This window comes from Alligator sinensis, unplaced genomic scaffold (genome assembly GCF_000455745.1).
Source record: "Alligator sinensis unplaced genomic scaffold, ASM45574v1 scaffold681_1, whole genome shotgun sequence".
NCBI classification, from domain to species: Eukaryota; Metazoa; Chordata; order Crocodylia; family Alligatoridae; genus Alligator; species Alligator sinensis.
In genome coordinates this window covers 308940-332152 of record NW_005842315.1, presented here as the reverse complement: position 1 = coordinate 332152, position 23213 = coordinate 308940, and the positions used below count along the sequence as shown (strand labels likewise).

The 23213-nt window shown below is 43.5% G+C and overlaps 1 protein-coding gene across 7 annotated transcripts in view; it reads left to right on the top strand.

Annotated features, from left to right (window-relative positions):
* ZHX1 (zinc fingers and homeoboxes 1) overlaps nucleotides 1-23213 on the top strand; it is a 41020-nt gene continuing 17807 nt past the window's right edge. For all 7 annotated transcript variants that reach the window (XR_001358417.2, XR_003095181.1, XR_001358416.2 and 4 more), the window contains exons 1-2: nucleotides 1-233; nucleotides 1265-1414. The gene's annotated coding sequence lies outside the window, so the exon portion shown is untranslated. The remainder of the gene's footprint in view (nucleotides 234-1264; nucleotides 1415-23213) is intronic.

Here is a 23213-nt window from a genome sequence, read left to right as displayed (position 1 = left end):
TGCTCCCCTCTTTCCCGCACTGCCAGGGCAGCAGCAAGCTGCGCATCCCAGGCGAGAGGGAGCCCAGCTGCCACCTGCGCGCGCCTGGGAGGAGGGGGGGATGCTTGTCCAGGGCTGCCCAAGTTCAAAGTTCACAGTTCACTTACCCCCCTCCCAAAAAAAAGTGCAGTAGTTTTTGCAATGCAAGATGGCGACGAGGCAGTGAGAGGAGGAGGAGGCAGCAGCGCGGCGAGGTAGGGATGTGGCTCTTCCTCGCCGGCGGGGGGTCCCCTCCATCCCCTCCCCGCGGGCATCCCTCTCCTTCCACCGCTTCTCCCGCTGCAGCGTGTGCAGGGCTCTCCCCCTGCAATGTGTGCTCTGCTCCCTGGAAATATGGAGGAAAGGTTTGGGGGAGGGAGGGTGCACAGCTCCCCTCCACTTCAGGATCAGTGCTTAGTTGTGGGGGAAGGTACCGAAAAGAAAAGGCAGCCCAGCCCAGGCCAGGGCAAGCGGGGCAGGGACAAGCCCTGGGCAGCGCTGCCCCCAGAGAGGGGCGAAGGGCTGCGCCTTCACCCTCCCCAGTAGACACAGCGGGGTTTGGAGGTGGGAGGGTTGCCCGTGTGTTTCTCCCCACCCTTCGCCTCCCTTTTGTTCGCCTGCAGCTGATGAGCTGTGGTTGTTCCCCTTGCCTCGGTGCGGGGAAGGCCCTACGTGTCTGGGGGTGCTTTGGGGGTGTTGGGGGCTCTGGATGGGGGCGGGAGCGAAGCACCGATTGCAACTTTGAAAGGAAGGGCCCTGAGGTCCTCTCTCCAATTCAGATGATTCCTTTTGCAAAAAATGTGAAGTCTCTTCAGGGGATGCTGCAAACCCCTTGGTGTGAGGGGAGGAGGTTGTTTTTAAAGATTAGGGTCAAAAGTAGTGGTGATGAGGAATAAAGGGCTTTTTTTTTCTCCTCACCCCCACCTCCAGCTGTGAAGCGAGGAGCTCGGGTATGTCTTTGGTTCTCACAAACAGGATGGAGGAAAATGGGACTGGTCAGATGGAAACAACTTTCTTTTCTCTTGATTTGAGAGAGACAGTGTTTGACAGGGTGCAGGGCTTCCTTTTGAGGGCTTGACACTTCAACTTGTGGCCAAGGGATCAGGCGGTAGTAGATTTAGAGCTTCCTTGCATCATCTTAACACTCATCTCACATTTTATTGTTTGAAGAGACTGGACACAATGCTTGCGAGCAGAGTTTTTGAACATGTCATTTTACTTTCTCTTCCCTCCCCCCCTGCGGCAGATACCCAGGGCTGCGTGCTGCTGCTCCACTCTCCCCCGGATCAGGATGTACAGCACTGGAGAGCCAAAGCATTGCCCATAAAGCACATAATTGGAAAGGGCTCTGGGCCTCTGCCCCAGTCAGAACACCTGCAATAGTGAACACTAACTGGTAGGTACCTGCACTTCCTCTCTGAGTACTTTACCTTTCCAAGAGGGTGAATATTCACCTGGATGATGGAGCAATGAATGCCGTTTAAAGAAAAGCCATTTGGGATATAAATGGTTTTGCAAGCAAAAATAGATAGCTACATTTAAAGGTAGTGATAGTATGCAGAGAGCATGTTGGAAGTATCGAGAGAGTATGTATCATTTTTATCATTCAAATGAATTTCATTACAGGAGCTGTGAAATTAAATCTAAATCTTCCTTTAAAGGGGGCAGGAAGAGGAATGTAAAAAGCACACTGGTAGTGGAGAGGCATAGTTTGTTTTATTTAGAAGGATTCAACAGCACCTAAAATGGCAAAAAAATCTTTTTTTTTTTTTTTAAAAAAGCAGGCCAATAGACTAATAAAGCCAGAAGTGTCTGTTATGCTCAGACATCTGACCTCCTGGGTAACACAGGCCAGGGGACTTCCCTGAACTACAGTCTGTTTCAGGGGTGTCAAAGATACAGCCTGCTGAGCCACATCTGATCCCCAGTACTGGCCCCACGTAGAAATGGTCCCGGACCTTCCTCCCCTTCCCCCACCACATGTCAGATCCAGCACCCATGATGACTGCTCTGGGTAGTCTGGGACTGCATCACTCCAGCAGCTGCTCCGATACTCGGGGTATCTGGCCCAGACTGGCTGAATCAGGTGTAGCATGCGTATCGCACCCAGTTCAGCCAGCATGGGTGCCACATGCGGCACAGTCCCAGAACAGCCAAAGCAAGTGCCCATGGGGCCAAATGGGTTTGACACCCCTGATCTATTGAAATGAACGTGTGTCCTTGAGGGGGAAAAAAATACAGTCTTGATTTCTAAACGTGCCATAACTCGTTGTAAGTTGTTCAGTGGTTAATTTTTCATAGATTTCATAGACATTAGGTCTGGAAGGGACCTTGTAAGACCATTGGGTCCAGCCCCCTCCCCAAGGGGCAGGAATTCAGCTAGGGTCAAAGGATCACAGCAAGATAAGCATCCAAATGTTTCTTAAAAGTGTCCAGAGAAGGTGCTTGCACCACCTCTGGGGGTAGTTTGTTCCAGGCCTTGGGGGCTCAGACAGTAAAGAAAAGAAGTTTTTCCTTATGTCCTAAAACAGTCTTGCAGGAGTTTGTGACCATTGGACCTTGTCATCCCTTGGGGTGCTCTGGTGAACAGATGTTCCCCCAGATTCTGATGTACACCCCTTATGAACACGTAGGCTGCCACCAGGTCACCCCTGAGCCTGCACTTCTCCAGGCTGAAGCGTCCCATAGCTCGTAGCCTCTCTTCATAAGGCTTGTTCTCTTGCCCTCTGATCATTTTCTCACTCTTAAGGCATATTGGATGCTCATTTAATTATGTCTACGGTCTTTGTCTAACTCCAACTTCCATCTATTGGATCCTGTTTAACCTGCACTGCTGGACTGAAGAGCCATGTACTATCAGATGTTTATGTTCCTCAGTAGGAGCTGATGAAGTTGCTTATTAATCTTTTCATTCACAATAAATTATGTTTTCCAGTCTTTTAATGAACTCATGACTGCTGAATCCTCTCCTGTTTTTCAATCTCTTTCTCCCATTGTGCACACTGGTCATCTTATGTCACTGGTGTTCTCACTGGCACCAAATCCATATGCAACATAACCTCCCTATGCCTGTGCATTAATTCCCCTGCTGGTGTATCTGAGGACCATTAGTTACAGTATTGCAAAGTGGGTTCATGTTCAACTTAAGATCCCAGCTCCGCCCCCCCTCCAGTCACTGCTTCGTATCATGTAAGCCAGTTCTCAACTTTAGTAGACTCAAGGCACCCCTTGAAAAATGCTGGCTCTTAGATTTCACTTGTTTTTGGAGTATGGAAAAATAACAGAGCAAATCTTTTGCTGCAAAGAACTCAGGAAGACCATAACAGGTCAAAATGTTTTTGGCACTATGGATTCCTGTTTGAAATCTCTGGGTTTATCTTGTGAATCATCTGTAGGTGTTTGTACATTTTAATAGTGCTATTATTGCGGCAACCCTGAAAGGATCTCACTGCACCCCAGGATGCCCCACACCCTGGTTGAGAATCCTAAGTATTTACCACTTCCCCATATTCAAACGTTACCAATAAGAACTTTTTATCCCAGGTCACTGTTAAAAATATAGAATAGTTCATGTCCAAGAACTAACTTTCATGGGCCCCACTGGCAACTTGGTCATCAGTTTCTGCTTTCTTATAATGCATTCTGAAACCTACTGGTTAGCCAGTTTTTAATCCATTTAAAGTGTGCCATGTGAATTTTGTATTTTTCTATTTCCTTAATTAAAACTTGATATGGCATCAAGTCAAAAGCTTTACAGAAATCAGTTACTTCAGTGCTCCTACTTTTATCAAACAAACTTACTGGTAATCTGATCAAAAATATTGTATTAGACACAATACCATCTCTTCCATACACCCATGTTGGCTGACTTTAGTTATAATAGCCTTCTTTAATTCTTTATCAGTCAGAGCTTGTATTAGTCGTTCCATTATTTTGCTCAGGGTTAATGTCACATTTCCAGTCCTGTACTTTTTGGGCTGGCCCATTCACTATTTGAAAGTATTGCTCCAAGATTAGCTTTCCTCCAGTCCTCTCGCATTTCCACAGTGTTCCAAGATCTATTGAAAAACAGCATTAATGGGCCAGAGAGTCTCTTGACCAGCTCTTTTAAAAACTCTGTGCAAGTTGTCCAGATCTTCTGGTTTTAACGCATCCTTAGTAGCTGCTCTTCAAAATCCTCCTTAATTGCTTTTGGACTACAGAGGATTTCATCATATGATATGTATACCATCTGGATTTTGTCCAACCACGGAACAGAAACACTTACTGAGTATTTATTCTCCCTTTTCTGTTCTGTAACTGAAATGTCAATCTAGCCATCAGTACTTTAAAACAAAAGTTTTCCTCTTCTTTGGCTCCTTCTGTTTCTTTTGTCACATTTTGGCAGTTCCTAGTTTTTGCCTTATATTTGCTACTATTGACTTCCCATTTCTTCCATTCATTTTATTTGTTTCTAGTTTTTTTTTTTTTAATAAAATGTTTATAGTTGTTTTCACCTCTAAACTAGGTTGCATCTGTAAGCAGTACGGCCTTCTTTGTGGCTTAAGGGGCACTTAGTGAAATGTTCTTAAACATTTCTTGGTTATCATTAATATTTTGAATTCTTTCTCCTGACTGGTTAGACTCATAATTATTTTAAAGCTGTGTGAAATTGGCCCTTTTAAAGTACCAGGCTGTATTATGTGCACCTGTGTATTACTGGTTAAGACTTTACATTTTATCGGGCAAACAGAATAATCAAGTCATGATCACTTGTATTCAAGCCACAGCTAATTTCTTTTTTTCTTTGATCAGTTCATCGTTATCTGTCGAGATGAGGTTCTATCACAGAATTCCCTCCTGTTGGGTACAAGACTTCTGTGCTATAAAATTATCATCTATAATTTTTTAGAAATTCTGTGAATTGTTGAGTTACCAACAGTCTGAGACTTCCGCCATACATCACTCAGCTTGAAGTTCCCCTTGATAACACTGCTTTTTTCCTATGAATTGTAGATAACCTGTTTCTTAAGCAGCTATCTTGTTCTCTAATGTATTTTGGTGGTCTGTGGCAGACATAATGTGTTTCATCTATTAGGAAGCTGATCCGAAAGCATTCAGGATCATTTACTTTCAAGTTGTCAGTGGGCACATCTGCATGTGCCCCTACCGTGCCGTTGTTACTGTGCTGTGCCGGCAGCATACGGTTATTTTTAGCTGCTGCGTCTGTCTAGTGACGTGCTATAGCAAGGGAGCGCATTACTACAGCGATGTAGCTGCAGTATCATGGTTTGTGCCCACTGATGCTACGTCGCTGTAGCGCATTGCTGCAGCAACGTAGCGTCTCGTATAGACTCACCCAGTGACTTGGAAACAGGTAATGTCATTTTGATGCAGAAGTCCACCCCTTATCTTCTGTCCATTCAACCTGTCCAAAACAGCTTATAACTATTGATTATTTTTTTTAGCATTGCAGTCAGTAGAGTCTTGCCCATTAGGTTCCAGTAATATCTACTATATTGAATTTATGTTCATAAATGAGCAATTCCACTTCCTTTTGCTTTTAGCCAGGCTCCTAACATTAGCACATAAGCAATTAAATAATTTCTTCTCTTCGTATCCTGTCCTTAGACTTGTTCCCCTTCTGCTGAACTGAAAATCACCTGAACTTGCAGGCCCCCTTTCCCCACAGAAGCTGGATTAATGCTATCAAACCCCAAATCCTACACCCTATCAAGCCAAACAACCTTGTGTCTTTTGTTTTCCTTTGTTCATGAGATAAGAAAAGTCTCCAAGAAGTTAATTTGGATGTTCCTCTCCTTTAAGCTCCCTGAAGTGGTCTGTAAAGCTGTGAGATATCCCATCAATACATGCACCACCAGCATCAGATCCTTGTGCATCAACTTCAGAAGCTTATCCAATCTAGTGATGTGCCATGTCTTGGCTTTGGGGAGACAGGACACCATCCAGGTTGCTGTCAGGTTCCTTATATATAAATGTTGGGCTGAACAGCCATCTGCTGGTGTATGCCGTACACCTTTCCATTCCATTTGACCAGCTGGATCTCCAGAGATTGTCTTCCACCATTTTAGATCTCTGGTTTATTGGAAAATTTTTGCCAACTGGAATTTGACACTAAACTAGTAAAATCCAATTAAACAGTTTTTGGTTTTATGGAGGCAGGGACTGACGTGTGAGGCACAGCACTCCCAGCATTTGTTAGAAATACAACAGCATCACACTATCTTGTGAGAACCAGAAAGCTAGTCGCCAACAAAAGGGGAACCAAAATGCTTAGGTGGGGAGAAGTGGCCAAAAGGAGTATTCTATGAAAGTGTATTTTATAACCCTGTATATCTTTTCAATCTCTCAGGTGGGATTGGTGATACAGGGAAAGGCTTTTTTTAATATGAATTTAGTTTTGCCAACATCTCTCTTTAAAGTTTGACCTCCAGTTGCTGAATGTGCCTGTCCAAAATGTGAAGCAAAAGAACTGTAAATCTTACACTCTTTACCAGTCAGGTTTCCCTCGGAGATTCTTCTCACCTATTTTTTATGTTGAAATAAAATGTAAAAAGGACTGCAGCATGGCTGAGAGCAGCACTGAGTACACTATGCTTCACCTCAAAAAAAACTGACTTCTGATATTGTATAAATTCATCAGTAAAAGTGTTTGGTTTAATTCAGTCTCATGTTCATGTAGCAAAATGGCATCAAGCAGAGACCAGTCGCACACGTGCTCCACGTCTGCTGATGTCAGAAGGAGTTGAGGGTGTTGCTGTACAGATCCACAGTTGTAGTCATGGTTCAGACAAGTCTCAGGGCTTAGAGCAGCGAAGGAAGTGTCAGGCCTTGTGGGTTTAGCAACTTGACATTCACAGCACCTTTCTTCTCTTTTTGGCATAGCCAGCGTTACTCAAGTACAGATGAGACCTTAATCAGGGCAGAGACAAACTTTGCATTTGAAACTTCCATCATGATGGAAGTGCCCCACAGTCAATGCTCTGAATCTTCAAAGCCCTTTACAGGCCGTAACTAAACACCTAGCAAATGTCAGTAAGAGTACAGTTTACAACTAAAACCTTAACATTAGGATCTTGTGGGGGGGGGTTTATTGTTGGTTTAGAACTTGTATCCTTGTTTTCACTATTTGTTCATATTATTGGTTTGAATTTGTATTGCTGTTTCAGCTCCCTAAAGTGCTAAGAGCTTCACAGAAGTATAGAGATGAGATTCATGCCCCAAAGAACTTGCTAGATAAGACCCTCTTCCAGAGGTCATGTGCACAGACACAAGGAACCTGTCCATGTTCATCCTCTCCTAGGACTGGGGCATAACTGCATTAGGTCCAGCAGTGTTTGCAGGATTGGATATTCAAGGTCAACAGCTCAGGAGGGCTCTACCCAGACAGAGTTTCAGTATGCAGTCACTGGGGCTTCCTGAGGTCCAGAGGATTGTCACTCATGGACCATTTTCCAGCATTAGGTCTTATGTGATGCATCTGTTTAAAGCATGTGTTTGTCTGTCTGTTTGTCTTTATGTGTATAAAGATGCCCTACAAAGGGGAAAAATGTGCAGGAGGGTTTTTTGAGACATAGATGGCCTGATTATCCAGTTTTCACTAGCTTGTTGCTTCGGCTATCTTATTTCACCTGGTCTTAGCTGAAGGATGTCATGGATGACTAGAGAGCTGAGGAGGTTTAAATATGATGCAGAATTGAAATCCGAGCAATTTTAGAAGGAAAGAGACTTTCAATTAAGCTATTTAAAACTTGGAGAGAGGTTGTTTTTTTTTTTTTTTTTTTTTTTTAGTTAACAAGCACTAATTAAACTCACACTCCTGACAAACTTTCTTCCCTCCATTCTCCAGTCCTTCGAGTCCTTCAGACAGAACAAGGAAAATGAGGCCTGAGTAATATGCCTGGCATTTCTATTTTTAATAAGAATAATTTAAGATTTAAGAAGTCTTTTTCAATCAAAACCAACAAACAAACCCAGTCCTACCCCTAAGGCATGATGATACAGCACAGATGATAATAAAGCAAAATTGCCATACCCCTTCCCCCCTCCTCCGTGGCCGTCGCCTTTAACATTTCCCAAATATTTTTTTTAATACCTTTGGGCCTGTTTATATGTTAATATCTGTATATATTTTAATATCTTTGGGCCTGTTTCAGCTGAAGTCATCTGTGATCTGCTGCAGTGGGGAGATGTAGGTGCATACAGGTCTTATATTGTGGAATAAGGGATGTTTAGTACTTGTCATTCGGGGACAGTCTGTCTGGGGACCTGTAAGCACTTAAGTCCCAATGCTGCTGGGCACCCACTGCCTCAGTGCAGAAGCTCATTGGAGAATGGGGTCCCTAGCCTAGGCTAACCTGTGTGTGCTGTTTTGCAGGAAAAAAAATCAGAAACTTCTAGCCAGAGCACCAAAATGAAAAGCTCGTTCAGCCATTTTACTTGAAAATATTTGTCCCTCCAAAGCAATATTAAAATGAAAATGTATGCTTCATCTTCATCGTACACAATAATTTCCACTAATGGAGTTGATGCGTCTAACAGTATCCAGTAGAGGCGGGTTTCTGTGAAATATAAATAGCAGAATTCAGTGTGCAAGTGGAAGCCATGGAGTTGCAAAGTCATTTGGATATTTGTTTTTATTAACTCAGTCAGTGCCTAGGGGAGAACAGAGTCCATCTTAAAAGTTTGCCTTTGTCCTACATTCAGTTTTGGTATTTAATGTATAAATGAAGGAAGAGAGAAATCTTTATTTTTAATGCTTCATGATGCCTCAAAGCACAGTGGTTGCTGGTTGTGTGCTGCCTTTCCCAATGGAGGATTCAAACAAAAGAACAATAATTTCAGACTCCTCCTTCAGTTTCCAAGAAAACCTGAATTGTGCAGGGATATGCAAATAGCTCTGAATTTTAAAAGCAGGATTCCCCCCCCTTCAAATTATGTATTGATTGCATACCAAATAGCACTTCTGTAGCACGCAGTTTAAAAGAAACGTAGACTAGCATTCATTTGATTTTAATCCTTTTCTTAAAAAGTGGAGTCTATTCCCATAAACCAGGCTTGCAAAATCTTCATGAACATTTATTAATCTAGGCACAAAATATTCTCACCCACCCTTAGCTTGATGGTGGTGATAAAGCTAATATTGTACTTGGCTGTCAAGAAAAATTACTCGCCCCAGGCAAGTGAGCCAGTAAAATTTTGCAAGGCTGCCTTCAACAACAGATGCATCTTATTCTCAGGAGGTTCCCACAGTCTGCCTATTTTCTTATGCTAAACTTGGACACTCTCATAAGCATTCTCTTTGAGTACCACACCCCAGTCTCATCCTGAACTGATTTAACTTGTGTTAATTTAATAATGAGACTAGATTTCGCCGTCTTGCCTCTCCTTTTACAAACCATGTCACTGCTCCCCTGACAAAAAATTAAGCTGATACATCTGTGTGTAGACAATCCACATACATTCAAACTAAAGAGCTTGATATATATCTGAGTAGTCCAAATTACCCTTTTTAGTCATGCTGTACAAATAATCAAGTAGGAGACCTTGATTTAAATCATCTCTTTCAGTCTTATTTTATATTTGTATTTTAATATGATTTCTTAAATACAGGATGATTTATCAGTGTTTGGTATAATGAAGTGCTTTTATCCTAATCACGAGATGTGCTATATCTATACAGCTTTATTTCAGCAATCTGATAGCTTTACGTAGATTTATTCTGATTCTTTTTTTTTTTTTTTTTAATAACTTTTTGTTGTTATGCTGGAGAATGGTGAATGACGCATGTCTTATTTTCTAGATGATGATTAATTCTTTTAGTCATGATTTGTGTCAAACTACATTTGGATGGAAATGAGAAATCAATTAAAATGCATGAAAACAACTGTTAGAAATGTTCTTACTTAAATAAAACTACCTTAAATGTGCTCAATGCATAAGAAAAACAGTAAGTTTATCAAAACATGTTTGGTATTTCAAACCAGCTAATGTATTAAGAGGAAGTTCTCGTTGTTCTCAGTGACTTGACTTCACTGTTCTGTGACATCAAACCCTTTAAGATTTTAGATCTAGTGGGTTTCACCAGCTCACGCTCCCTTGTTCATGTCTTTTAAGTGGAAAGTGAGCCCTCCTGCATTTTCAACTCCCAAGTGGTTTATCAACTTTGAATGACCTAGGCATTGCGCTGAACTAAGTCAAACTGAAATGAAAAACAATATTCTCTCTGCATCTACAAACAAGGCAACTGCTGTCAAAAGCTGGTTTAGCACTTAAAAATTCTGGTTCTAGATACATAGCCAGTGATTGACATTGGCTCAGCAGTTTGACTTTCTTTAATACCTAGGCAGTAAATATGTAGTGGTTGAATATTGGCTTTATTTGAATTATTTTAATAGCATGTAATAAATGTAGGCTTTAATACAGGTTACCATCATTTCAAATACATACATTTAAATGGGCTTTTAAAAAAGACAGAGAGAGAGAAGTTCATTTTAAAAATCCAGGGGTTTTTTAACTTTTTTTTTTCCATCCCAGTTTTAACACAAAGGGCCTCCTCTCACCCTCAAATACGCCATTAACATTTACCTGCTTAATAATAAGAGCTACATTTCAGCTATCAGCATTTAATTATGAAAATCAGTTGTGTTTCTAGTGTGTATTTATATAGAATATGTCCTCAAAATGTAAAAGTGTGTCTTAATAAAACTGATTATTTTATTATTTTAGGTCTGATAATATAAAGCACAATGTTCAGTTTAGATGGAGTCAGGGACTTTGTAACCCAAGTAAGTTCCTCAAATTCTTTGGGAGGGAAAAGGGATCTTTGCATTTTTTTAAACATTCTTCTCTTGCTTTCAGAGTGGGAGATGAAATGGTTTCTTCATAAACTCAAATCTGATTGAAATATTCTGGTGGTCTTTTCCTGGTCAAGTCAGTAATATACTCTCTCTTGTCACTATCTGGGCCCTAAAATAGCAGGATACACAAGCAAATTGAAACTACCAACATAACTTGCAGCACAATATTTAAAGGCAACATTGTCTTGTAATTTTAATTTAATATTTAGATTTTATTGGGCGGGGGAGGTTAACTCATTGCTCTTTGAATATTTATGCTTAATATTTTTGTTTGTTTGTTTCACAAAGCTTTCCTGTGCACAGTTTGGAGGATTATTAGGCCTAGTGCATGAGAACCAGAAAGTGAAAACGATGTTTTCCCTGAAAAAATGAATGAAATAAAAGAATCCATGTAAATAACTGGAATAGAACTGCATTTCGGCGTCTTTCAGTTTTGCTTGTTCTGAAATGGTGGTTGGTAACGGAGGTAGTGCCGTTCTTTTGTTTGTTTGTTTGTTTTAAAAAAACAACCTTGCTTATATTTTTAACAATTACACAATGAAGTTAAAAATGGCATCTGCTTCTTACTTCCCTGCCAGGACCAAATATCAAGGTTCTGTATTTCTATTTCAGGAGTCAGTCACATAATAAAACCTGTATAGCAGGGCAGAGATGTAGCCTCTTACTTTACCAAGGCACTAGTAATAGCCCAAGTTTTTAAATCTTGAACTGAGGCCTTTGCAAGTACCTGTCCATTGCTGTTTAAACATGTATTTATTTTACATTGAATATAGCAAAATATAGAATGAAATCCTAACTGTAACATTTTGCATTTATCTGATTGAAAAAAATTTTGCTTTACAGACCCAGTGGGTGCATCTACATGAGACGCTAACTGCATTGTAGCCTAATAACACTGTGCAGTAGTGTGCCGGGTAAACCCATGCTAATATGCTACTACACAGTAAATATTAAGCTACTGCACAGTTAGCATCTGTCTGTAAAAACCTGTGCGCCAGCACTGCTGCACGGTAGCACCAGTCACTGGATATTGATTTAGTCCTTAGTTGTGCAAGTACTAAACTTAATGAACTATAACTATGGCACATTAATTAATGTGTAGACACATCCAGTTACATTGGAAAGCAGCAGCAGTGACTGCAGAGTAACCTAGGGTGTGAATTTGCAACTCCCAGTTTAATCCACACTCATTCCTCATGGGTACAGTCTTAGGGCAGGATTAAAATTGGTTCTGTATACACCTAAACTTTGCTAGGACTATGCCTACTATTTGAATGGCTGCAGGAAGGAGATTTTAAAATGGCCTAGTAGGCATTGAGCATCCCCACAGAGTCACTGGAGAAGGCTTCAGAGACTGTTCAGGTTTCTGTTAGGTACTGTACAGAGAGAGTGAGAAGTAGTATGTGCCTCCAGAAAGCAATTCAGAAAACCCAGAGGCACTCAGAGGTAGCTAATAGGATGCACCAAAGCCTCAAGCTACCTGTGGTGTGCCTCTGTTCATTTGCTATTCACAACACCTAGTTGCTCTTTTAAAAGCCTTATATATGGATGAAGCCATCCAGCTTTTGTTCAGTTGCCTAAATAAAACATTCACCTGGACTGCAGGAGGTTTGAGCTCTAGGCCTCCATCGCCCAAAGGGGACTTGAATCCTAATGACCAGCTTCCCAGAAGAGCACTCTTGCCCCAAGGCTACAGCCCAGTCCTGGTGAGAGGGCGCACACTTCTCTTCCAATTGAAGCTGGTCCAGAATGCAAGAGTTCTGGGGCATGAAGGAAGTAGATAACACCTGGCTTTTTAATCTAGTGCTTAGGACTGAGTTCTGGTGGTTCCTGCCAGGTTTATTTCTGTTTTCAACCGATGACTTGTTTATTTCAAATTGCATAAACAGTTCTGGGAAGCAGGAGCCATACGCAAGGCTCTCCTGTCCTAGGGGAATGCCCTTATTGCACAGTCCGTATTTAGAGCTGTATAGGAAGTGGAGAGGCTGAGGGGCTGATACAAGATCTGTGACTCCATCTGTGACCCTGTACATGTCATTTAACCTGTCTGTCCCTGCTCTGACACAGTCAGTTAGCTGGCAGCACTTAACACTAGCCTAGCTAATGCGTCTTCAGGCAAGTTAGCCTGGATCTTAGTAAGTGTCCAAAAGGCTTTTCAGTCATGGCAAGACCATTCCATTTGAGCTTGTATACACTGAGAAGCACAAACTATTTTTGCTTTTCAAGTGCCTGAGCTTTCCCACCTGCACAAGGGGATAATGATTGAGGGACAAGTCGCCTAACATGTACCACAGGATAAGAGCACGCATATGTGGAGTAGCTGATAAGTTCCCACCCTGGCTGTGCCAATTCTTCTTTCTCAATCACCACATCTTTAAATGTGAACCTGTGTCATACTGCACAACACACGCCTCCAGACACTTCCACAGCAGAGCCAGCCTTAGGGGTGGGCAGTGTGGGCAACTGCCCAGGGTGCCGTCATCAGGGGGGCATCTCGCACACATGCCCTGCCCTGCCCTGCCTCACTGCTCATGCCAGGCAGGAGCCATCAGGACACTTCAGTAGCAACTGATCCTGGGGGTTGGGCAGTGGGGCCTGCCCCCCCCCCAACCCCAGCCATGCCCAGAGTTGCTTGGAGCTGGCTGGCTGGGACAGCAGGATAAAAAGGTGGTGGACACTGCCAGGCAGCACGACGGGCAAGGGGAAGTGTGCTGAGGTCTGGGCCAAAGGCAAGGTGACGATACCCAGCGAGAAGGCGGCGTGGCTGAGCAGTCCCAGCTTGTGCACCAAGCACTTTGCCATCACCTACCTGCTGGGGCTGGAGCCCAAGCTGTGGCACCTAGCACCCCCCCTCACAAGCAGCACTGGGCGACGGTGCCCTGCCACTGGAGCTAGGCTTCCTGTGTGGGCAGCTCTTCCTGCTGCCCCCACAGCCTCCTGGCCCTGCTGCCTGGGACCAGACCAGCATCTCAGTGTATGTCTGCGCAACCATCTTGTGATGGCCTCGGGGTCCGCTGCGACCTGCAGTCACTGGGCCGTATGTGCCCCTCACGCGTTGTCCTGAGGCCAGCTCTGTTCCACGGTACGAGTAGTTCCATTCAGGCAACGAGCAAAATGGATCTTCCTTCATTTACCATGATTCTTACATTGGCGTCAGTGACTGAAGCATCTGAAATATTGCTGCTTAATTCCCTGTGTTCTTCCAAGGGGGAGGAGAGCAGAGTGGAGAGCCAGGAGTCTCTGGCTGTTAGTCCCACCTATGCCACTGACCAGGGGCAAGGGCTGAGGGGGACACTTATTGAGCAAGTCTTCATGATGGGACGCTAAGGGAAGCAAACAATGTCATGGCCTGTGTTCAGGTGCTCAGAACTATCAGCAGAAGTTACTGGGCTGAATATTGGGGTAATAATGAAATGAGGTGGTATGAGATATGCAGAAGCTCAGACTGGATCATCTAATGCTCACTCAAAAATCCTTCATTGGCTTTCATAGAACCTATTCCAAAGGCCAAACAAGTGGTGGCTGGGCTCAGTGACACAGAAGGTCCCTTCTGATCTAGTCTGTTCCTATATTCCAGTGCTATTAGCCCCTTCCCTCCAATGGCCTTCATTTCTGGTTCCTAACCTCCACCTTCAGGACTGTTCTGGTTTTGGCTTGGAAATGATCCTGTCTGATTGTGGTCTGGGTAGAGACTTTACATCTCTGTAGCTGTGCTGAGGTAAGGCATTGAGAACACCAGTATTAGCGCATTCCTTACAAAATGCAGCCTTTATCCACCTGGGGCACTGCTAATGGAACAAAATGAGGAAAGAATAGAAGACAAAGTTTAACAAATTGAACAGGGTGAGAATAGCATAGGTCTGTATATACACTTACGACTCTGATATACAACACAACTTGATTTATTTATCTAAGCATTTTATTTAGCACTATAGAAGAATCATGGTTTCCCATCACACAGCTATATTGGAGATCCAGGCTATCTTTGAACAACCCTCTATGAAATAAATTCCTAGCCTGAGATGATTCACTGCTGATTGACAAATAATTGCTAATCATAGGACAGACAGTTATTTTATATCTTAATTGGTGCAACTTTTCTTATCTTTTGATTTAAAGTACAGTTTTTATAAACAGTAAAATGGGAAAAGAAAAATGAAGAGTACGCACAGCAGTAGGTGTGCAATACCAACTAGCTGGCATGCAGCATAGTAAGAAGTGCTGCCTTTTTAGACTGTGAGATAAAAGTGTGACGTGTGGCCAGAAGCCCTATAATTCAGCAAGGGACTTGAGCATATGCTTTGCTTCAAGTACATGAGTAGTTCCCTTAAGCTCAATTCATGTGCTTATGCACCATGGCTGAATTGGGGCTTGAGCAAGGTTAGTGTAGGGGGAGGGTTGTAAAAAATTCTGGACCTTAATGCAGTGCTCAGACTTACTTTGCAATTCATCTTTAAGAAATGATGCTCTGAGGGCCATGCAGCTAATGAATAGCTGGAGGACTTGAAGGTGTAAAACAGAAAAGGTCACTGCATACCTGAGCTAGCACAGATACCTGAAACAGTTGAACTGTGACAGCCTGGAGCAGAGGAAATTAGCCCACAGTGAGCTCTGTGCTGGATTTTTTCTAGCACTTGAGCTAGCTCATGTGTTTCTGTGTACTGTATTGTACAGTGTAGACCAGTGGTTCTCACTCAGCTAAGATGCCCCAGGACCCCAAGTTGCTGCAAGACTCTTTTAGGGCTGCCAGTGTACCGGCACTGCAACCACTGCATCTTGTGCAGACCCTGATCAGGACGCAGCCGCAGTAGAAGCAGGCACTCCTGCCTGCATTAGGGTTACCTGCTAAGCCTAATGCTGGCAACAGCGCCCTTCTCAGTCTGATCCCACATGCTCCTCTTGGAAACAGGGGCATGTGGGACACTTCCAGCTGGTGGCAGGAGTCTGGAGAAACGCAGGAAATGCACAGATAAATCTCTAGGCTGTTTGCCACTGCCTGATGGAACTGCTCTGCACCGGGGTTGGACCAGAAAGGACTGATAGGAACGTGCACATCTGCCACAGCCCTTCCTAGTCCCAAGGCAGGCAGGGCACTTTCAATTGCGGTGTCACCACCACTACCAGGTGAAAGCCATTGAAGCAAAGGCATCAACTTATTTTTGGTGGGGCGCGGGTGACGGTGCCTCCTGAGTCTGGGGGAGCACAATTTGTGGGCAGGCCAAAAGCCCCATATCCACTCCTATACTGTGCCGTGTCTTAGTGCCTCCCCCACCCCAACATGCCACCAGCCCACACAGCAAAAAAATGCAGCAAAAAAACTGCCCCACTTTCGGGGGCCAATCTCGGGGGGGCACGTGCTTCCCCGGCCCCCACTACCAGTCAATTATGGACATGTGATAGCACTCTTCCAAGGTGAGCACCTTTTCAAAATTGAAGGGCAAGACACATGGCCACCAACCTCCCCCCCCCCCAAACCCATAGCATTGCCGGAACAGAGCTGAGTGGAGCCCATGGGGGTGGGGGGCAGAGGAAGATGTGGGATGCCTACTCTGGGCTCGGGGCTCCTCACTCTGTTGGCCTCCCCTTGGGAGCCCCACGCCAGCCGCACCACCATGGTGCCTGCCAGTACCAGTAGGAGGCACAACTCTGCAGTGCCACCCTGGTGCAGCTGGGTGGGCGGGGGGAACCTCACCATGGTGGCGCAGTTGGCACATGGCTTCCAGGGGCAGGGCAGCAGAACGGGGAGCCCCAAGGCCACAGTGGGCAGCCCACATCTGCGCCCACACCAGGCACAAATCTGGGGGGTGCCCCCTTCCCCAGGAGTGCACACAGTGGCAGGGTGACAGATCCTTCCCCCCCTGCCCCCTGGGCAAGCCACCCATGACTTGCCCCAGCCCTGGCCCCAGGCACTGCCCTGGCTGGGCAGCACACCCAGGCCCAACCCCCATCCCACTCCCTCCCTCACCGTAGGGGCCTCAATCTGACCCCCACATAGACTTACCTGCAGGCAGCTGGGGAGCTGCTCTCCACCGCTGCCTGGGGCTGTATTCCTGCCCACATACACGTGGCACCCCCAGTATCCTGCTCCCTGCAGCTGTGGTTTCCACAGTGAATGGAAAACCTGGATCCCTGCACAATACTAGGAATCCAAGACAAGTGGTGTCCCAGAGTCATGCAGCTGGGACTGGGACTTGCTGTTTTCATTTCAGGACTGTCCCACCCAATTAGGGATGGGTGGTCACCCTACCCTCTTCCCGAGGGGAGCCAGGGCCCTTGGACTCCCACATACACAGCGCCTGTGCATTGAAATAAATTGGAGGCATCATAACAGTGGTTCTCAACCGGGGTCCACCAAATTAATAAAAAAAAAGTTATGGAGGGGTGCCCTGACAATGAAAAGGTTGAGAACTGTGTGTGTAGACGTACCTAAAATAAAGGATGATTAACTCAACCAATCAATAACTGGTTGAGATGACTAAACTGGAGTTTGTTAACCCATGGCAATATGGAAGGTGGAAAGAAAGGATAAAATAAAATGTATCTGTGTTGAGAAGTTGAAGAGGGAACTGGACCTTCAACCACTTGAAAAACTGAGAAACCGTTTCTGCACTCCTGCCTCACCCTGCTAATGTTTGTGTTCTTACTATTCCATTTTGGTTGAATTTATTTTTCTCTCTCTCTGCATGCTGGGTGAAAGCACCATGCAGCAAGCGAGAGGAAATGATTATTCATAAAGCAAACTATTTGAACGCAGAGATAAATTTTCCCCGGGCTCTTTCATTTCTTGCAAAAGCAGCCACTTCCCATAACATTGGTAAGGTAAAAATTCAGAGAGAATTGTGATTTTTCTTTTACGTGTATCTTTTTTTCCTGTAATCCCCATTTTCTTTCTCCAACTGCTGCACTTATTGGAGGCAACGGGCTTTTGCCTGGGTTTAGCAGACATGTATATACAGATTCACCCAAAGTACTTTTTGAGTCCAAGATAAGAGAGTTAACTGATAACACAAACAAGTTTGCATCCCAATTGCAGTGTTCTTAGCAGCCGTGTTCTTAGCAGTTACCTGTTCTGCTTTAAAAGTTAAGGATGAAGGTCCTGATCTAGCAAAGCACGTGCTAAACTTTAACATCTGTGGCTAACTCCTTGTCCATAATTTTAAGCCCACGTAAATCTTGGTGGGGCTGTTGCCTAGTTCTGAAAGTTCAGGGGGAAGACTGCAGAAGTAAGGAGGTTTTTTGTGATGAGTAAACCTTGAGGGATTAGAAATACAGTGCATCAGTTTTTTCTCATCATTTTTTCAATGGAAAATGTCTTTTCAAGTACAGTTTAAAAGGTGAAAGAGTCAATGATTTGTTTGTTTGGTTGGGGTTTTTTGCTTTAATAAAAAGGTTAATTATGATCAGATGCTCAACAATTAAGATTAACCAGAAAAGGGATAAGTAGACAGGCTGGACTAGGGAAAGAACAGGGTAAAGGGTACTGAGATAAATTAGATGTATTAGAGTTGGCAGGATCTGATGAAGTTCACCCTAGAGTGCTTCTGTTAGTTGTTTAAGTAATCTCAGCACCATTAGTGATTATCTGTGAGAGCTCATGGAAAATGGGAGAAGTCCCATAGGACTGGAGAAGTGCAAATGTATTTTCTATCTTTAAAAGAGGGATAAAGGAAAAAACAGGAATTATAGACCAGTCAGCCTAACTCCTGTCCCCGGAAAGACAATGAAATAAATTATTGAACAATCATGTTTACAATCAGTACCTAAAGGACAAGGTGACAGAAAAAAGGCCAACTTGGATTTGTTAGGAATAAATCATGTCAAGCCTTTCTTTGACAGGGTAATTTGCCTCGTGGATAAGGGTGAAGCAGTAGATGTGATATATCTTGACTTCAGTAAGGCTTCTGATATAGTCCCACCTGACAGTCACATAAGCAGACTAGGGATATATGCTCTAGATGGAATTACTCTAAAGTGAATGAACAATGATGACTTGAAAACCCTCAGTTAAAAAGCAGTTAGCACTAGTTGCCCATCAGACTGGGAGGATGTATCAAGTGAGGTCTTTCAGGGGTCTGCCCTGGCTCTGGTAGTATTCAGTACTTTCAATAACAACTTCAGTGGTGGAATAGAAAATACATTTTTAACATTTGTAGATGACAAGCTGGGAGGGGTGCAAAACATTTGGAGGATAGGACCAGAGTTCAAAGTAATTGTAAGTGTCCGAAAGAAAAAAAAAAAAGAGAGAGAAATTTGATGAGACCAGCTGGCAGGCAAAAATCAAATGGACAGATACAAAATAAAGAATAACCAGCCAGGCAGGAGTATTGCAGGAAAGGATCTGAGGGAATGCAGCCCCTCACAAGCTATAAGAGAGTCAACATGTGATATTGTTGGGGAAAAAAGGCAAATGCATTTCTGGGCTGTATTAATGGGGATATCATAAGTAAGCTAGGGGAAGTAATTATTCCACTGTAGAGTTGCAGCACTATGTCCAGATTTGGGTGCCATGTGTTTAGGAAAGATGAAGACAAATCAGAGAGTCCAGAGAAGAGCAATAAGAATGAGCAGAGGTTTGAAAAAATGTGACCTCCGCGGAAAGGCTGAAACACAGTTGGGTTTGTTTGCTATACAGGAGAAAAGGGTAGGGCAAGGGGGATCAAAATCTTCAAGTATGTAAAAGGTAGCTATGAAGAGGGACAGAATCATCTATTCCCCATGTCCACTGGGGGCAGGACAAGACAAATTGTCTTGATTCACAGCAACAAAGACAGGTTAGATACTGTGTGGGAAGCAGGGGAGTTTTCTAACTGTGACCAGTACAGACATTACACTTTTACCAGTATAAGTGATTGAAAACCAGTCTATCCCCATAACAGAACAGAAGTTCGGCACACACAGACTGGTTTAAAAATGGCTGAACCTGGTCTAAGATTTGCTCTCCTCCCCATCCCCAAAGGGCAAGTGTGTGTTCTGTTCAGTACCAATCCCCTTACAGAAAACCACATAACTTAGATGGATTGCACCTCGGGCATTTTGAACATTTGTACCTAGGCTGTACGGGGGTGAAGCACTGGAACAGACCACTCTGGACGCTTATGGGATCCCTGCCATTTGACAGTTTTTAAGAATAGGCCAAACAAGCATCTGTGTACACTCAGATGACCTCTCAGCCCCTTCTAGCCCCGTAGCCCCATGAAAGTTTTGCCTATTTAATGTTTGAAAAGAATTTCAAAACAACCCATAACATTTGGGAAAACATAGTCAGATCTAGTAGCGCACTACACGAGTCCTAAGGAGTTCTTTGGGAAGTTCCCAATGCTCTCTTAAGTATCCTGTTGCATAGTCTTCTGGAAACAGTTTTCAAAAGACTCCCAAATAATTTTGTTACGTTGACTTACTGCGGGACTTGTGTTCTTTCATCCCTTGCCATTTTGGAAATTTCTCCCTCTTAACCTCTTTAGCACTATTTCTATACAACCTTGCTAAATATCTATTAAATCCTCTTGTTGATGCTCTCTCACTGTTACATGATAGGAACTCAGAAAGAGCAGTTTTCTTCTACCCAAGATATTCCTTGGATTTCCCCTATTCCTTTTCCAACAACAGCTTTAAATAGGACATGAGCCTTCATACTGTCTTCCTCTCAAATTCTCAAGGAAACTTTTTCATAAGGGACAGAACTGTTCCTCCCACTCTTTTTGTACAGCCTCTCACTCCCTTACCAGTCCTCTGGGATTTATATTTGCAATTCTAGTAGGGTTGGAGTGTTGTTGTAGCTGTGATTGTCCAGGAAGTGTCCAAGAGGCAAGGGTTTTTTATATCTTTCATGAGACAAATGGTATAATTTGGAGAACTGCTGGACAAGATTTTGGGCATCAAGTTCCCTTCTTCAGGTCTCAATATATAATTGTACATGATTTTATTTTGCTGCCCTCAAGAACAGAGAAAGGAAGAGAGAAACAGATTTCATTTTCCTGGCAGCTGGAAAATAGAAAGCAGAGGGAGAAAAGGATCATAAGCTCTTTGCTGTTGAGATCTTAGTGCATGTAATCAGCTGCTCACCACTCTGTGTCAAAATAAAGTTTTCTAACATTTCTAAGAATTTTATTAAAAAAAAAAAAGTCTTATCTAATGCAGTCAACATCAGAAAGAAAGCTGTAATGTAAGTACAGCTTTCTTTTTTCAGACTTACTTATACCAAAGCAGCATATTACTTGACTGGTAAATAGCCTAGAAGAGTGGCAAAAAACTGTTTTCTGAGCACAACCACGAAATTTAATTACAAGGCAGGGCAGTCTGGCACCTCATAGACTAACTCATTCAGAGAAGCATGAGCTGAACTTCAGACTGACACAACTAACTACCTCTCTCTACTCAGATTAAACCAACTTTGAATTCAGCAAAAGAGAGACCTGCAGCCAATTTTTCTCCCGTTTACATTCTATTACATGTCAGAATTTGATTCTTAGAGCCTGAATACATGACACTTATATACAATATAAACAAGGAGCAGATTCATGACATACAGTCCTTACACCAGGGTAACTCACTTGACCACAATACAGAATTACCCCAGGAAAAATCAAGGGTAAATTTCCACTAGGTGCGAGTTCCATCAGTGGCCATGTGATGGGGTATCTGTTTGCTGAAGTCAAGCGCTTTCCTTTCATCTCATGCTTCCTACTACAATCAGCTATTGCTGGTCATTTGTTCACTCTGGATTCTGGTGTAAGTTACATCAGTTTTGGACACTGGTGTAAATGATACCAGCATCAGTGTTTCATGTGTCCAGTCCCTTGTTTTGTAGTTGAGAATCTTGCACCACAACAGTAAGAGCATTTGCGTTTTGTGGAATAGACAATAGTAATATTTTGAAAAGTGCCTAAGCTCAACTTTTAGAAGTGGCTTGAATGTTTATAAACTTAAATCAAATTCATTTCAGTTAAATGTAAGCTCACAAGTCACTTAGGTGGTTTTGAAATTTTCCACAAGATCACTAGGGGATTAAAAAGTACTGCCCAAACTTTCCTTTTGTAATCATGTTAGGTTCAGACATTTGATTTTGGCAGTCACCTTCCTTTTGTGGAGAACTCTCCAGCCCCATAGAGAATCGTTATGGTTAATACATTTGTTTTTTTTCATCCCTTAAAAGATTGAGGCAAATGTACCCATATAGATTTCCTTCATGCTGTTTTCACTGCAAAGATAAAAAGAATTAAAGCCTTCCAGAGGCACTTTTATATGCTCTGAAATAAATACAGCCTTTACATTTCTGTTCAGCTTTCCAGGTTGCCAACATAACTGTATTCAGCACTCGTGAAAGAAGGGCATTTATCAACTGTAATGCTATGAGATAATTGCCATCCTAGGGATGATTATTAATTAGGATTTATTGAGTATCATCAATGTGCTCAATTCTGCATAACTATAAAGGAAGACAGAGCTCTCGGCCCAAAGAGCCTACAGCCCAAATCAGTCAAGCTACGCGATTCAGACATAGGCACAAGACTAAAACAGATGTCTTTGGAAGGTCATTGGCAAAGACATTTGGGAAGGAGTTTTATGAGGAGGGCGTTCCAAGTTGATCCAACAGCATGAAATTAACTTTGTTTCTCCAGTACTGTGACAGGGGGCCGTCTCTGGGCCTTTCAAAATGTCGGCCCGCCCACCTGCCATGCCTTTGATGTAACTGATAAGTTGTTTCTAAGGCCCATTTAATGCCCAATGCCAAAGGCATAATACATGGCTCCAACTTTCCCTTTACCATGTCCCATGCCTCGCAGATGGCATCCAAAATTACTCCCAACTCCCCCGGCCCCGTTGCTGGGCCATACTCAGCCTCCAACCCAAACTTGGCTTCAGGTGTCTGGAGACTCACCTGGGCCACACGCCTCCTCACTGGGACGTCAACTCATGCCCCCTCAATAGGGCCTCAACTCAATCAGTCAAACTACTGGGGCTGGCCTATGCACAGTCCTTCAGGCCCCTCTCACAGACCCTGCTCTACACCATAGTTTCTCAACCTATGGTGCACCTACCCCCAGGGTACGCGAGACACAGGCAGGGGGTACGCGGGTACCCCGACACTCTCTCTCTCTCGCCCCTTCCACCTCTCAAAGCTATGGCAAAAAATTTGGTGCACTGCGCATTGTGTGGCACTTTAAATTCCCCAGTAATAATTTGGTGTGCTGCACTTTGCGTGGCACTGGGTTCAGCCCTCCTAGCTTTGGTCAACATCACCTCTAGCCCGGGTACATACTTGAGTTCTGTACCCCTGGTGTAAAAGGCGGCAACCCTGCCCACACCAGATCAGACATCTGTCATATCATGGCCTTA